The 14393-nt window shown below is 43.0% G+C and overlaps 1 protein-coding gene across 11 annotated transcripts in view; it reads right to left on the reverse strand.

Moving 5' to 3' along the window:
* Positions 1–14393, reverse strand: part of COP1 (COP1 E3 ubiquitin ligase) — a 134882-nt gene that overhangs the window by 40437 nt on the left and 80052 nt on the right. Inside the window, exon 16 of one of the 11 annotated variants that reach the window (XR_008468240.1) lies at positions 12935–13098. The exons of the other annotated variants lie outside the window; for them this stretch is intronic. The gene's annotated coding sequence lies outside the window, so the exon portion shown is untranslated. The remainder of the gene's footprint in view (positions 1–12934; positions 13099–14393) is intronic. 11 annotated transcript variants of the gene reach the window in all.

Genomic DNA, 14393 nt, shown 5'->3' on the forward strand with positions numbered 1-14393 from the left:
TAAGAATAGAAAACGCCACAAGACTCACACCCCAAACGCACCCAGCGCTCTTTCCAGCTCAACAAGGTTAACAAGCTTCTCTCCTTCCCGACTTTCAGCCTTTAATGTTGAACTTCATTTAATTATCCCCTGCTATTTCAGAAACACGGGGAGAGAAGGCCACACACATGGAAGGAAACCAAGCCAGACGCCTTTCTCACCAAGCAACTTGCAATACCCAGATGTCCGCTGAAAACCGCTCTGACCCTCCTCCCACTGAAATAACACCCTACCAATGGAAGTTTATTGCAAAGACTACATAGAAGTGAATTTAAATGCCAATAGCTACAGTTATTTTTGTATTTGCATAGCATTGCAAAGCAGGGCTCTCGTTGTACAAGCGACACCCAGCTGTCTCAAAATCCCATGTGGTTTGAGAGATAACTGGATTTACATCGATCAGGCTACAGCGACCACGTCACACTGGCAAGGGTAGCTTCTCCTCTATATTAACAGGCTAACTGATGGCTGTGGCAGGACAGAGGGGGGGAGGCTGTATCAGAAACACCTTCAGTAAAATGAGGTAAGCCTTCCTCTCCAGCTGCTTCCAGCATCTTGCTCTCTGCATCAGGTGGGATCAGGGACTTATCTGGTAAGAGGTTTCTGGCACTCTTCCTTCTTGCCCTGTAAAAGCAGACACTCCAAGCAGCCATAGCAACTTTTCTCCACCATTTACACCAAACTGAGGAATTACCCCACTGTGTCGAAACCCAGCAGCTAGTATTATTTTAACAACAGAATGATTCTATCAGGGCTTTCTATTAGGAGCCAGTTAGTGGGTAAGCCTTTCAAGCCTGTTTTTGCTCACCGTTTCAACTTCCTCTCCAGTTGGCCTATCACTAGGATACCTTTGGAGCACCAGATTTTATCCTTCGGAGGGTGTCATGGAAAAGGGTACCTGTGGATGGCTGCACGTGAGCAGCCAGAGCAATGCGGAGAGGGAAGAGCTAGAGCAGGAAAGCCAAGCTCATTTGCAGAGCAGAGACATGAAGTTGCATTCACCTTCTAAATATCACAGTGATCAACAGCCTGAAGCCTGCCAGCATCTGGCCCCAGCACCACATGTGCCTCTCGGCATCGGCAGGGCAATCAATTCACTGTCTGCTCTGATCACAATGAGTCCAAGAGAATAGGCAAGGCCAGTGAGTTCTAAAATTAACCACTTAATTATTAATTGATTATTTCAGCAGCCAAAATGTTGGTGCCCAATTGAGGGTTTTTTTTAAATTCAATTGAAGTAGCTATTTTTAAGCAGATATATGAAGATGAATGCTCACTGCATTCATTAAAATCAGAACAGGTGGTCATGTTTTACAATTAAAGAGATACTCTCTCTTTTAGGCCATACGGACTTTACAAAAACATGATAAAAATGCCATCTGCTGAGGAAGCAGAGTGCCCAAAAATAATGCTAAATGAGAAAAATACAACTCCCAGGTACCCCGTGCAGCAGCCTCGCCTGGTGGAGTCTGATGAGCTGAAATGGTCCACGATTGGCAGTATCCTGGGCACAAGGTGAGGCGCTCCAAAAAGCTAAGGCAACAAATTAGTCCTGAGAGCCAGGAAAGGAAAACAGAACAGACATTGAGGGGAATCAAACACTTCCCAAACTCTGCGAGAACTCATAAGCTCATCTAGCGTCCCACTGCCCGCTCCTGCCCTCGGTATCCCTGTAAAGCCACAGAGCACACTCATACTCCATCGCTAACCAGTGACATACAGGGCTATTTCCTTCTTATTTTGCTCCTCCAGCGTGGGCATTAAAATCATCATTCAGCAATTTTTTTTTTTTTGCAGCTCTCCAGTTTCCAGAAAACTCACTTAGAACAATTTCAACTTGGAAATGACATTTCCACAGTTAAAAGCCTCATGCCCTAACCCCTGGGCAGCAACAGCTTGCTGCTTTACTTTTTCTTCTGCATTCAGGCTTAATTGAGATATGAGATATCAGGAAAGAACATGTATACATACCATAACAAATTAAACACTCTGAACACTTCTTGTCCAGTTCGGTGTCACTGCAGAAGCTGAGCATGAGAGAATTCTAATGCTGTGCCTTCCGAATTCAAATGTTTGCTGGCAGACAGAATTTTATTATATATCTTAATTTTTAAGTCATCTCAGAAGGCAAAAAGGGCAGCTAAGCTCCACCACTGCTGCTGAGAGGTCTCCAACCACAAGCCTGAGTTTAACTAGTGCATTTCCAGAACGCTCAAGAACTGCTTACTTCCCTGAAGACGTCGCTGCTTTCACCTTTGAGCTGTTTAGCAACCACTCATGAAGAATTCAGTTTTCCAAACTTCCAAAAGATCTCACCACCTCTCCAGCAAGTACAACCCGCATCAGCAAAGGATGGCATCCCTTGCTGCTCGGCAGCTCACAAATTCACAAGACTCCAGCTGGCAGGAGCCTGGTGAAAGGGGAGGATGATTTTGTGATGTACGAGGTGGGGAGATGCGTGCCTTCTCAGTCTCTGTCCTCAGACTCAGCTTCATTGCAGGTGTGGGGATGCAGCAAACAAACTGATGATGTGGTTACATGACTTTAACCAAAAAAAAAAAAAAAAAAAGGAGAGCTGGGAATTGCTAATAAAGCCAGCAGCATCTTAAGTTATTTCAGAGTTGCTCAGAAAGGTGGAATTGCTCTTGGATTTTCGGTTGTTTAAACAAAAAAAAGGCAAAAATCCATGTTTTTGCCAAAAATTCTTTTTCTTAAGCTTAGATTTGTTAATAAAAATTCACAAAACAGCTGTTACTAGCAAGATTTAGGTCCACATTACCTATTGCAAAGCTCCTAATGCGTACAGAGTAGGGGCAACTCCAGAAAGAGTAAGCAAGGGTTCGGAAAGAGCATCACACATCAGCAGTTTATGTCTCTGAGTACTAGTACACCCAGGGTAGCAAGGCACACAACCCAAAAAGCAGAGTGATTTAACTCTCCAGGTAGCCAACGATTCCAAGTAATATTCATATTTCAGGGCATGTGCTACATCCACCTTCACCACAAACATTAACCAGTCTACAGCACGAGCTAACTCGCAGCTACCCCAAGGCTTTTTTTTTCTGATCATAGAATCTTCATGGTTGGAAGGGACCTTTGAGATCATCGAGTCCAACCAAACAACCTACAATCTCTGCCACTAGAGCATGCCCTGAAGTGCCACATCTAGACGTTTCTTAAACACCTCTAGGGATGGTGACTCAACCACCTCCCTAGGCAGGCTCTTCCAGTGCCTGACCACTCTTTCAGTAAAGTAATTCTTCCTAATATCTAATCTAAACCTCCCCTGCCCCAGCTTCAGACCATTTCCTCTGGTCCTGCCATTATTCACCCGGGAGAAGAGGCCAACACCCACCTCTCTCCAGTCTCCTTTCAGGTAGTTGTAGAGGACAATGAGGTCTCCCCTCAGTCTCCTCTTCTCCAAGCTAACCATGCCCAGCTCCCTCAGCCTCTCCTCAGATGACCTGGTCTCCAGACCCCTCACCAACCTGGTAGCTCTCCTATGGACATGCTCCAGCACTTCTATGTCCCTCTTGTACAGAGGGGCCCAGAACTGGACACAGCACTCGAGGTGAGGCCTCACCAGTGCCGAGTACAGAGGCACAGTCACTTCCCTGCTCCTGCTGGGCACGCTGTTCCTGATAAAAGCCAGAATGCTGTCGGCCTTCTTGGCCACACTGCTGGCTCATGTTAAGCTGGCCGTCCACCGGCACCCCCAGGTCCTTTTCTGCTGGGCAGCTTTCCAGCCACTCTTCCCCAAGCCTTACTCAAAGGGCCTTACTCTTCCCCTGATCACTTACTCAAAGGGATGTCAAGGCAAAGACAGCAATAGAAATATTTACCTGCAATGCAACAGTTTTACATTCAATGGACATAATGACTTAGAAAGCCCCAAGAGCTGCATACAAAGGTTCTGTGGCTCTCCTCTGGAAAACTGAATTGCTGGAGAATCAATGACATTTGTCTTATTTCAATCATTTAGAAATGCATATTTCTTAACTATTCAAAAAAAATTATTCGAAAAATAAGTAATTTACATTACTCGGATTTTTCAGTGCTTACAGACTTGAGAATGTAAGTGGTGCTCGCTGCTACAGGTCAGACGAAGGTTACAGCCCAGGAGATGCCCATATTCAAAACTAAAGTTTTAGGGTAGGGAGCAAGATCTTAAATGGTGTGTTACATGTCTTCTGTTATTAAAGCTTATTTTATACTTTTTTTATTTTTTTCAATAAGAGATCTTTAATACCACACTTAGGGGTGAAATTTATTTCATATATGCTCTGGCTACAGTGTGCAATCCTGCATGCCTCGTGCTACAGATCTTTTACTGAAACAGAAGACCAGGCTAGAGGGTTATCTTTAAATGGGTTTCTCTCGTGCTTCTTTGACCATGATGATCTGATTTCTCAGACTCTTCAGGAAGGAGAGGCTGGGGAGATGAGGAGGGGGTGCTGTCCTCTACATCAATGAACAGCTGGAGCTCATAGAGCTCCACCTAGGGATGCATGAAGACCCAATGGAGAGCTTATGGGTCAGGATTAAAAGGAACACAGGGGCAGGTGACATCACAGTAGGGGTCTGCTACAGGCCACCTGATCAGGACAACAGAGAGGATGAGGCCCTCTGGAGACAGATAGGAGCAGCATCGCGTTCACAGACACTGGTCCTCATGGGGGACTTCAACCACCCCAATATCTGTTGGGAGGACAACACGAGCAGGTGCTGTTTAACATCTTTGTTGGAGACATGGACAGTGGGATTGAGTGCACCCTCAGCAAGTTTGCCAATGACACCAAGCTGCGTAGCACGGTCAACATGCTGGAGGGAAGTGAAGCCATCCAGAGGGAACGGGTCCAGCAGGGGACCATGAAGATGATCAGAGGGCTGGAGCACCTCTCCTATGAGGACAGGCTGAGAGAGTTGGGGTTGTTCAGCCTGGAGAAGAGAAGGCTCCAGGGAGATCTTATAGCAGCCTTCCAGTACCTAAAGGGGGCTACAGGAAAGCTGGGGAGGGACTCTTTATCAGCGAATGGAGCACCAGGATGAGGGTGTAACAGTTTCCAACTGAAAGAGGGGAGATTTAGATTAGATGTTAGGAAGAAACTCTTTCCTGTGAGGGTGGTGAGGCACTGGAACAGGTTGCCCAGGGAAGCTGTGGCTGCCCCCTCCCTGGAGGTGTTCAAGGCCAGGCTGGATGGGGCTTTGAGCAGCCTGGCCTGCTGGGAGGTGTCCCTGCCCAGGGCAGGGGGTTGCAACTGGGTGATCTTTAAGGTCCCTTCCAACCCAAACCATTCTATGAATCTATGATTTTGTTGCATTGAGTAACTCACATCCTCAGCTTCGTCTGTTTGTTCTCCTCCATATGAACTTCAAGCTTGGATCAAGGCTGCCCATTTTCACCAGTGAAACTCCGTACATCAGTAGTAAAAATAAGAGACAATTTATAGTCTGAGGGGTGTATTTAAATTACATGTTCAAGAAGATTTAAACTCAGTCAGAGCAAATTTGGTGCAGGATACCTCTGCTCGCCTCCAATTAGGTTATCCTTAAGAAACCTAAAGGGCAACAAAACAAAAGGGCACAAAAAAGCCTACAAAATATCTTTAGTCAGGAAGAAAGAGGAGAGGCATGATTTTGCAGCATTTTAATCCATTTCTACTTTCACTGGGTGAAAAATGATTCCAGAGTTCCTGAAGGAAGCCCACAATGCTTAATACATATTGAGGATGTTATCTGAAATCCAATTATTTATATTTAAACATCTACTTATCGAAACTGCTCTTTCTTTTCACTTGTTTCTCCTCTGTATAGCAAGAAGCAGCTCAGGACACAGTAGACAGAATGAAGCCTTCAAAGCTATCTAGAATTGTACCTAGGCAATTTGTTTAGCAGGAAAATATAATCATATACTTATGCCTGCAAGTGTCCAGAACCCAGTGGTTCAAACCAAAGCTTGTGTTTCAGGTGTCTCCGGGTGAAAAGAAAAGAGTACACGTTCTCATTCCCCTAAGTCGTACTGCATGAAGGAGAGGGCAAGCTACCCTAATGAATTTTTCTTGAAAACAGGTAAACAAGCAGCAGAAGAACAGAACTTTAACATCAAAACGGGTTAACCAAACATCTCTTTCAGCCAGGCTCGCTGTGATTTCTTGCTATGAAAAGGAAGCTTGCGTTCTTAGAGGTAAAGCTTTTGGCTAAACTAAAAATGGAAACAGAATCAGACGGCTCACACACAACCTCAGTTTTCACAGGTTTCTGTGAAAGAAGAAAAGAAAGAAGAAAAACTTTTCTTCTTCTGGAGAAAGAGGAAGGATATAAAAAAGAACAACATCTTGATTTAAAAATAAATTCAAATCAACAGCAGTACACTGCACTACAGCATACCGTATTGCACTACACTGAAGATGACTTGGCACATTAGATGCTCAGCCCTTACAGAAACCTGAATGAGGGCCAGGTAAAACAGTGCTGCTTTCTCAGAAACCCGAGGAGAGACACACAGCTGCTACCACAACCCAAACCTTCAAAACAAAATGCTTTAAAACCGATTTCCTTTCATTTGAAAGGAAACCTACAAAAGCCTCAGCACTCTCTTGACCTCAAAGCTATCTAACAAGCTGCATACTTACTCAGAGACTAACTAAAAAGCTATTAATAACAAAGTAAAAGCTCTCCAGTGGATCTTCTACATACCTCCACATCAGGAAACAGAGCCTCCCCACAACAGCAGTGATATCATCAAAGGCTGGCCAAAAGACAACTCGGGATTTAATTACAAGGAAGCCCAAACTGAAACTTAATCCTACGCAGAGTGCTGTTTCTGTTTGAAATCCATTTTTGCTCAAGGGCCCTGAAAGTTGTTAAATAATGTAGATTGGAAGGGACCTCTGGAATCCAGCCAGTCCAACTTCCTGCTCAAAGAAGGGACAACTGCAGTCAGATTCAACTTCCAAGTTAAATAATTGCGTTCGAGGGTCCTACTTAGTCAAGATGTGAGCATTTCCAAAGACGGAGTTTCTGCAAACTCTTCCCTCATTTTAGCTGCCTTGAAAAGGACTCTTATGTCAAAGGATTAGGGAGAATTTTTATTTATTTTTTAAACATGAATTTGCTTAAGCTATTTGCTGTTGACATAAGAAAGAAAAGGTACTAGCCCACCCCTCAGCATTACAGCATGAATGTTTAGGCTGCGTTTTGCTGCACAAGTTTCTGGCTTCTCATATCTTTCAAGTTTTGTCTACCTCCTCCCACATGATAGCAGTGGCATGAGGCACTGTCATACAACCTTAGTTCTTCTTTAATTTTTATTATTTTTCTTTTAAATTATAGTGAAAAATGGAGAAGTGCTGAACTCTAACTGTTGCCAAGTCTATAATACCAAACAACAGGACTTAGAGATCTTCATGCGACTTAAGTGGCTTTGTTCAAGAAGTTGAGGGTGGAGATTTAATCTCCCCTGTGGCAGAAAGCCAGGCTGGAGTTTGAACATCCATATGTGGGTCTTGCTCTGAAGAGAACACTGGGGACACAGGACAGTTGAACACTCCATCTTCGGGAATAATTCAACTCAACAAGACATGTGGATCTTCATGCAGGGACCACAAACAAAGACTATTTTTTACTCATGGGTCTCTTCCATGGCAGAAGGGAGTGTATGGAGTAAAAAAGGGTCTTTATTATAGCAACAGAAAGGCAGAGTGGCATTTGGGTATCTGACAAAGAGCAGTGAGGAAACCTTCCAGCCAGAGAAACTCTAAAAAGAGATACGTTTCACTTGACAGAGTAATATCAGGATAGGATATGATCAGCACAGGCTTTGGCCTATCACAAGCCATTTCAGGGAGAGAAGACAATGTGGTGGTTTCCACTGCATAAAGGAAATGGATGGTCTGGGAAAAGAGAAAAGATGACAACACATTAGGGATGGGAAACAAAGCAGACTTGAATTCAAGTGAACAAAGCCCTGTACCAAAAATTAACCCAAGGGTTTTCTGAAGAAGAAATTAGATAATATCAACAGCAGTGAGCTGACATCAGTGCTCTCTTTACAAACTATTTCCCTTAGTGTAAGGAAGGGGATTAAAAATGGGTTTGATACAGCCTGAAGCAAAGAACCTTTGACAGACAAAACTATCTGGAGCATTTTGCTGAAGAACGCAGTGTGCCGTTTTCCACTTGCAGCATGACAAATCACATAAGGAAGAGAGCAGCAATAAAACCATTTCACCCCAACAACTCCCTGTAGACCACTGCAGTGCGGACAAAGCTAACGGATTTTTTTTTCCCCTCCATTTTTCCTGTCTATACTTTCCCTTCAAAAAAACCCAAAACTAATAAAACCCCAAAATTCTATCCCAACAGCCATCATTACAAGCACATTAAAATGTTTGCTGGGTATGGCTTTGTATTAATAATTTTCTGTTCCAGCAAAAATTGCAAGTACTTTGTTGCTATAACTAAGACAAAATTACCCACTTGACGCATTTGCGTTTTCCTCCTCTTTTTACCTGGAGTTCCCTTTGCAGTAAAGGAACAGTTTTTCCTCTGAATAACTATTTTCTGTTGCCCTAGGGGAATCTCAGTGATCTCTTCTAGAAGCAACGCTCTGGTCCACAGCATCAAACTGAAACAATGCCCTTATTTTGTATTTCATGTGTGTGCCTGAGATGATTTGGGATGTGGTACTTCATTCATGTTAGCTATCGAAGTTCTGTCTAGACAAGTAGTCTAAAACACCATTTTATCAGACCTGGCAGCTCCCACACGCCCCATCTTTGCAGGCGTCAAATATTCAGCAGCCACCCAAAGAGGGACTAAACTTTGGAAAAACAGGTCAAAGCTTTCCCCATGTGCTCTTCCCTTACAGCATGCTCTGAAAACTGTACAAGATAAGTAAAGTCTGGATGATTTGTTTTGCTGGTAGCAAAATCTTAAGAAAAATACCTTTTAAGTGAGGAAGCCACAGAACCCATGATGTTAGCAAGGAGATGAGAGAAAGTTTCTAAAGCAGAGGAAATCACATGGGTATCTGGGACAATCTCATTTTCCTACACTGCAATACGGATGATGGGCAACAGCCTCCAAAAATCATATTTAGAGAATCCAACACAAATCCAGCCTCCAAAAGAAAAGTATCATATTTAGGGAGTCCAACATAAAGCCAATCCAGGTTTTCATTTAAATGAAGGAAGAGCACAGCTTTAAGAAGGAAAATGCCTACCAGTGTTCTGTTTAGCAGACTTGATGACAAAGGAAGCAATATGAGAAAGTTCCACTCCATGAAAATTGATCTGAAGAGAGCTGAGGTTAGATTAAACACGTGTGGTAGCCTCCGTTTAACCTCTGGCAAAACCAACAGCACAATAAACATCTCCTACCTTTCCTTCTACCAAGGAAAGGCTCCACAATGTGACAGCAGAGGGTTTCAGGTTAGAACTTGAAACATTTCGACAGACCTCCGCAGGGAAGACTATATACTGCTTCAGCCAGTGATTTTCATCTCTTACTAACACCAAATGTACTTTTTTTTTTTTTAAAATGTATATCAACACTAGCATTTTGCTAAAGATCTATATCTCCCTCTGCTGAACAGACGAAGGGAACAGCAGCCTTGATGGGAAGCGCCAACTGGGTTTTTAACCTTTGTATTCAACAGATTCCCTATGGCTCGAAGTTACAGATGACATTTGCTAGGTTGTGGATAATGGCCTTTACACACTGGGGACATTTTTTACTGACTCGTCTAAAGCTTTTGACACAGCAGCCCATAAAATCTCCACCCTAAATAACTTGTCTCGTATTAAGGAGAGAAGGAGGAGACATAAAACATTAGAGATCTTAATCAGTTGAGAAAAGGGCTCCGATGAGAGGGGGAAGCAAAACAGATTTCCCTAGAACTCCTTTGAAACTTTGACCTTTATAGTTTTAAAGAGTTACAGATCTCTCGCAGGCATAAGGAATATCTACTTTTTGTGCAATTCAAAGATTGCCTTCTATCGGACTGTTGGAGTAAAAAAAAATATTCAGTACACATAAGATTTACTAATGTTACAAAAGCACTGAAGACAATAGCAGTAACAACCTGCAGCTTTTGGAAGAATTCATTCTTTATGTCTGAAGGCGAAAAAAGAATTATATACTGTTCTGACGCTTAATCCAGCTTCTCTCACTGACTGTATAACACATATGACTACATGCACTAGTGCACGTAGGCTGATGTCCAAAATAAATTTTATGACACCTAGAACACGTGAAGAACACTTTATAGTAAAAGTTGCTTCAACCCACGCTGTCTAAATAGACCCTATCTCTGAAGATCTGACTCTTCTCACACGAGCATGAGTCTTATTTGTACAAAGAGCGTTGGATGCATCTATCAAAGCCAGAAGTACTACCTCATTTGCTGAGCAGATCTCTCCCGACTCAAGATACTTATTGCACACAGTATTTGTTCTTATGGCAAAGCCATGGTCAGCTCTGGTTCTCCAATGACTCAAAGTTGTGCATGTCATGGAGCTGTGATGGAGGGAAAGGGCAGCACAGTCAGACTCCCAGGGACCACACGCTCCAAGAGGTGAAGATCACGTAGATAAGGGCTTGAGACATTAAGGAAGGTAGATATGGAAAGGAACACCCTCCCTAGGATTTTAAGGATGCATTTATGAAGCAACAGCTTTAAGGTTTTTGTCGTATCAGCAAATGTCATATAAAAACAACTGAACCAGCTTCAGAGCAGTCAAACTGGCTCTAGGGAAGGTGCAGGCTATTGTCACACGCATAACAATATGCAGTTGAGGAGACGAGTTTGCCAAATTATCAGTCAAACTTGATTTTAATCTAGAACTACGTTTTGATTCACTAGCCTGAGGAGACACAAGCCTTCTTTTATTAGGTTCTAGAGATGGTGATATGATTCATTACCTAAACTGCCCTCAAAGCAGACTCCACTGAAAGAGATGACTGATATTAAAGAGAGTGCTGCAATCACTAATATTCCGTGTTCGGCAAGAATGCTTAAACCAAAATCCCAAAGGTATGGTGGATTATGTGGACAATGACATGAGCACAGGAAAGCACATGATGATACACAGGTACCCAATGTGGAAAAGAAGCGATATACACTCTAGCTAGGCAGTGAAATAAGTCATGTGAAGAACAACTAGATTTGTACACACATTACAGTCTCAATTTTTGTCATCTTCTTGAGATTCAAATGACTATCAGGCCTCTTTAGAGGAACCTAGCCCAAGCATTCAAACACTCCTCTTAAAAGCTTATGGTGACACTACAAAAGATGCCTTTGAGATGAGAGCCCACCCTGCACTCACAGGTTACAGATTTTACTAAGTAATGCGAGATCCTCACCAGTTTGTATGGAAAGAGTAGCATATGTTATAAAAGTCCCAATATGCACAGTACCCAAATAAAAGGGTGGAACAGTTAATCTACAGAGCAGTCTGAACAGGAGATAACACAGGAAACCATTACAGAGGATGTCATTCCAACGGGCAATTCCTTCAAATAAGCTACCAGAAAAAAAACCATGCAGCTTTGGAAACCGCCGAGGTTGGAAAGGATTAAACTCTAAGGGATACAGCAAAGCTAGTGGCAAGAACAGTTTGGCATTTTGAGGAAAAGATGAATCTTGGAGTTGCCTGTCTGTTCCTGAATTTCAAGGCTCATTTCAATTTAAATTTGAATTTTGTAAAATTGCCTAAGTGACTTCTACGCCAGTTGTAAGACAAAATGCTCAGGCAAAGAATATTTAAGCAAACAATTAGCATGCTCATTTCTGCAAATGACAGATTTATCTTTTTCTTCAGAGAATCAAATGGAGCTTTTCAAGTTCATTTTTCATTCACTTCTTACTGAAGTGTGATGACCTCTGGGATAAAGCTCAGAGACTCCCCGTAGGTCTCTATGTTGTTACTCACTATTCATTGCAAGTGCTTTATCCGACACAAGTCAGAGACTGCAAATAAAAACATTATCCAAGCTTTTAAAAATTGAGGCTTATGTGAAATTTGCACGCACATGTCCTGCACACCTAGGAGTGGTTTCGTGTCCCTTCATGATTTCCTAGGAAGCACTGTGCAGTGCCTGGCTGATCTGGTAGTATCTCTGATACACAGATACGGGCAAGTCAGCTTAACCGAAAAACATCATTGCTTTAAATAACACTGCATAGCTGCAGTTCTCCTGATTGTCAGCCCTGAGCAGAAGCTATGGTTCAATGTTTCATTTTTATTTACATCCCAGCATCCATAAAGAGGGATAACATTTAAGTTATCGAGATGGCATTCTAACCTAAGCTCAGTGCTTCCCCCATCAGTAAGTACTGTTGGGACAAAAATATGATGATAGCCACACTGGCCGAAAATACAGATTCCTACAAACAACCTTCAACATACTGAAGTGCTATAGATACTTCAAAGGTTACAATAAATTAAACCTTTGCAATTAATTCTGGAATGAATTTAAATTATAAGGTGACCGGTGTGCACTTGCTGAACATGGAACTTGTCCCCTCTTTCCCCTGCAAATAGCTTCAGAGACCATGGACTAGAAGATTATTGAATACCCGCAAAAAGAAAAGACACCCTGCAAGTCAAGTCCAACACCAGTAACAGGCAAGTCCTGGACTGCTGCATGCCATACTGATTTCATAAAGGCTGAATTTTGAGCACTGCTGTGAAGTTTTTCCACAGGCTTGAAAGAAATGACAAACCTTTTTGTCTGTGCCTTTGAACACTGCACTCAATTCATCCGCTAAAGGTAATCTTGTAGCTTAAGCCCAAAGAAGCCACCTAACTCCACCCTAACCATGTCATATATTCACACAAATAGATTCTTTCTGAGTCACTGCAGATTTTCAATAGAGCAGAGTACTTACCCATGAGAATCTATTAAGGTAAGACCTTGCTTTCAGCTGGAAAACATTAATTCTCTTCAAAAAAGGTACACTGCCTTCTTGGTCATTAATATCACATCATTCTTCTGAGCTGAGTGACAATCCAGGCGAGACACCCAGATGTGAGGCAGCATGAAAGGCAAGCTCTTTAGAGAGATGTTTGGAAAAGAGAAATCACTGCTCTGGTTACTGCAGCAGAAAAATCAATATTTCACTGGACAAGGATGGTCTCCAAAGTGGTCCCACTCGGACACCAGGTATATTAGCAAAATTGAGCTACACTGATCTTTATCACATGTGACCTTGAGTTGTGAGTGCACCAGGCTGATGTAGAGATCTTAAGGGGTGGGTAAGTAGTTGCAAATGGAAACAAAGCCGTTGACATAGCAACAGGAGTCCTTTTTCACGCTGGATGCTGTGGATGTCTATTGTTAGTTTTGAGGCCATTCAGCAATGAAAGAAAGGCGGCAGCTTTCAACGCCGGAGTACGATGCCATCCTGTAATGCTGAAGATAGTGCAGAGGGAAGCTCTTTAAAAAGCATGCAAAACCTGCTGGGGAAGGGCAAACCCATCTTTGAAGAAAAAGCACTTTCTTGAGAAGTGCTCTTGTTCAGCATCACTGTATGAGTGGGAAAGGGAATAAAAAGGAGAGACGGAACAGGGAAGAAAGGGCAGAAAACCTCACATTCAGTGAGGATTTGCCCCTTGGTAGCAAACACTGATCTCAATTAAGGCTGTCAAAAGCCTGTTGGGGGCTGGCACTGGTGCTCTATGATCAGGGCCATGCACTAATCCAGGAAAAAAAACGCAATTCAGGTTTGGCCACACAATTGCCAGTATGAAGGAAGAGATGGAAAAAAAAACCCAACACTGGGAATGCTTAGTAGGGACTACGGTATCCCCAGCGTAGGCAGTCTCAAACACTGAGTCTATAAGTAGTAGAACCAACATAAATCAGCACTACCCCACGTTTTCCCTGCCCTGGTCACTTCATCTGAACCCACACTGTCAAGAGTTTGTGACAACACCGTGAAGCTGTTTGGAGACCTAAAGGTAAGAACTAACCCAGCAAAACCTTAAGCTCTGACCACAGTGCAGCTGTTCTGTTGCTCTCCTCCGTCCATCTGTACTGGTGCGCTGCTTCAATTTAGTTCATGAAGCTCACGGACTGTCCTGCATCCCTGCAGTCCTGAGGAACCCCTCTCATCCCCCAGTCCAACCTGCTAGATTTGTGGGTCCTACAGGGGAAAAAAATATAGCATGTGAGAGGATGACGCATCCAGCGTAAGAACTCGGGAATCGAAGTTTTGATGACATGATCTCTGCATAATATATGGGAAATAAAAGGTCAGTGGTAGCTGCTGACAGTATTACGGCATGCTGGGAATAAAGCATCACTACCATCAGTAGCTATGCTTAGCTCACTAGAGTTAGCAGACA

This window comes from Rissa tridactyla, chromosome 8 (assembly GCF_028500815.1).
Source record: "Rissa tridactyla isolate bRisTri1 chromosome 8, bRisTri1.patW.cur.20221130, whole genome shotgun sequence".
In the NCBI taxonomy this organism is placed as follows: Eukaryota; Metazoa; Chordata; class Aves; order Charadriiformes; family Laridae; genus Rissa; species Rissa tridactyla.